Consider the following 3443-nt stretch of genomic DNA (forward strand, 5'->3'; position numbering starts at 1 on the left):
AAACCCATGACATAAGCTGTTGAGCCTACCGTGAATCCAACCATTGCCTACTCATTCTATGCAACGCATGAGGAAATTCTAGATTATGGAAGCGTCCTAGAAGAAACAAATCTCCCTCCTGAGAATCGTGAGATTTCAGTCCACTGTGCTATCTTGGATGATGTTTGATGTAGAAATGAGATGATAATCAACGACGCATTAGCATATGCAGTAGTTACTAAGATTGTTTTGAGCAATGACATTGAACCTCGTTCCGTTGATAAATGTCGACATAAAACTGATTGGTCAAACTGGAAAAAAGCAATCCCAAACAAACTTAATTCGCTTGCGAAACGAAAAGTGTTTGGGCCTGTAGCTCCTACTCCTACACATATAAAGCTTGTTGGCTACAAGTGGGTTTTGGTTCAGAAGCGTAATAAGAATAACAGAATTATGTGTTACAAAGCTCATCTTGTTTCGCATGGTTTATCACAAAGCCCTAGGATTGACTATAACAAAACTTATTCACCCGTTATGGATGTGATTACTTTTCGTTACCTTATCAGTTTGGTAGTTTCTAAAAAAATGGATATGCAGCTTATACACGTGGTAATCGTGTATCTCTATGGGGATCTTGACATGGAAATCTATATGAAAGTTCCTGAAAGACTTACATTGACTGGTCCAAATAGTTCTAGCACACGAAATACCCTCTTCATTCGACTGAAGTGTTCACTCTACGGATTGAAGCAAGTCGTGCAGATGTGTTATAACCGTTTGAGTGAGTATTTGATTAGTTAGGAATATGTGAATAACGAACTCTTCCTATTCATGTCCATTAAGAAGTGACATTCGGGTTTTGTGATTGTTGCAGTTTATGTCGATGACATGAATCTCATCAGGACTCTTGAAGAGCTTGAGAAAATTGGGCGCACATGAAGCCGGAATTTTAGTTGAAAGATTTTAGGAAAACTTGATACTGTCTTGGTCTTGAGATTGAGTATTGTTCAATGCACTAGACCCGACATCTTTTTCACTGTTAATCTTTTGGCAAGGTATAGTAATGCACCGACACGTAGCCACTAAATTGGTGTTAAAAAGAGTTTCCGTTACCTTAAGGGTACGACGAATTTCAGCTTGTTCTTTCCTTATGAATCCTCGAGAAGTGCCGCATCCTCAAACGGGTTACGTCTTTATTTTTGGAAGCACTGCAATATCTTGGAGGTCAACCAAACAGACCTTAGTTACCATTTCTTCAAACCATGTTGAAATACTCGTCTTGCATGAAGCTATTCGGTAATGCATCAGGCTAAGAGCAGTTGTGGGCCATATTCGAAACACTTGTGATCTTCTTCTCGTCGTTGACATCCCTACGACTATCTATGAAGATAACGCAGCATGCATCGAACAACTCAAAAAGGGTTACGTTAAAAGAGACAACACCAAGCACATTTTTCCAAAGTTCTTATTCTCACATCAACAATAAAAATATTAGAAGATTGAAGTCACACAAATCCGTTCTCAAGACAACCTGACCGACCTCTTCACCAAATCACTACCGAAGACGACGTTTCAGAAGCTTGTTCAGGGAATAGGTATGTGTAAACTTTCTGAGTTGTAACATTATTAGTTCTCTTTGGAATTATGTCAAACTCAAGGATAGTATTCCAAAGTATATTCACTTGAGCTTAATCTACTCTTTCCTATGATTAAGAGCATTTTTCCCATTGGGTTTTTGCTACCTAACGAGGTTTTGACGAGGCACCCATCTTGGGTTGGTCATATCCCTGATGTACGTCTCATACATGTTTCATTTGACTTTGCACTTTCTCACGCACTTTTCCCTAGACTATGGGCTTTTGTCCCACCTCGGGTTTTACCATAGCCATTGAGTTTTTGTGAGACTTAGTTCCATATGCAAGTTCCTTTGTTTGAGATTACCGTCTTCCCAGAATTAGTGCCGACGAGTCGACTTCCTCAACTCTACCTGGTGACGAATCTACTTGAGTATTTATAGATATTATATTAAAGTGTGATTTTGTAAATCCTAGATAAATTTTATTACTATTTATTCTCTCCCTATTAGGACTGTATTTCGTTGGAGGACAAGGATTCTTCTTCTCCCTTATTTACTCTAAATAAAGGCACTACGTAGAGCGAAACACACCTCAGAATTACATCTCCATTATCTCTCTGCCGCACCCCTCTCTCCTTGTCAAATAAAATAAGCCACAACAATTAGCAATTTTAGGGCCTCTAATTCACTGTTGCATGGGGACCCATAAATCTCAGGGCCAGCCTTATTTATAATGTTTGATACAATGTTATTATCTTTACATGCCATTTTGGTTATCCACTAAATTTTCCAACAGAAATTTTAACGGGACAACGATCATTCACTTCCTCAGAGATTGTTGTAAATATTATTAATTGTATGATTGTACATATGGTTCTAAAATACGTTAGGCGCTAGTGGGCGGTAGACTGAAGCCTAGTGCCTAGGTGCCTAGAAGGACTAGGCAAATTTGTATTTTTAAAATAAATTTATTATATAATATATATAAATAAGTGCATGTTTACACTAAAAATATCATACTTGTTGAAAAAATAAAATACAGAACATACAAAAATTAATATTTATTATAAAATATAAGTATTATATAAAACTTTAGAGCTTTTTTAAGATCAGGAATTACTATTGGTCCTCAATTATTTTAAAAAATTGAAGTTGGGCCTGCTATACATCAAAAAAAAAAAGTCCACAAACTTTTAATTAAAGAAAATCCCACTAACCCTGTCATGCATTACCCGCTCCCACCCCACCCCTCTCTCAATATCATCTGCCGTTTCTCTCCTTCATTCCTCCCTGCAACAGCTCTATGATCTATCCCTCCTCTCTCTCTCTCTCTCTCTCTCTCATCGTCAAATTTCATTGGGAAATTTGAGGTATGTGGGTGAGACCGGAGGTGGAAAGCGATGAGAACGGTAAATGCGAGTCCGCCTAGCACCACTTTCTAGACATTGTCTAGGCCGTCTAGGAGCGCCAAGGCGGGCGCCTAACGCCTTCCCGCTTTTGTCCATCAATTGGCACCTAATCGGAACGGTACCGCACCAACCAACGCCTACACCGTTTTTAGAACACTTATTATACACTTGGGTCAATATTTAATATTATTAGTTAAATTCATTAATGATGTAAATAGAAAGATTTGACAGAAGTCTTCATATAATCATTATCTACATAAAGTAGTCTAATGAAAAACAAAAGTATACCCTGACTTCCCACATTCAAACTTTTTTGTAAGATAAGTATTGTAACAAGCATGTGGCGCTTTATAGTAATAGCAAAAAATAAACATATGTATACATTGTGAAGGAGTCAACATAGGATCATAGGTTGCTCATGAATAGTTTCATAACCCTAATGTACATATTTGTATATTTTTATATGACAGCTATATAGG

This window comes from the organism of the source record quoted next, unplaced genomic scaffold, assembly GCF_019419815.1.
Source record: "Pyrus x bretschneideri cultivar Hongxiangsu unplaced genomic scaffold, Pyrus_bretschneideri_v1 Contig69, whole genome shotgun sequence".
In the NCBI taxonomy this organism is placed as follows: Eukaryota; Viridiplantae; Streptophyta; class Magnoliopsida; order Rosales; family Rosaceae; genus Pyrus; species Pyrus x bretschneideri.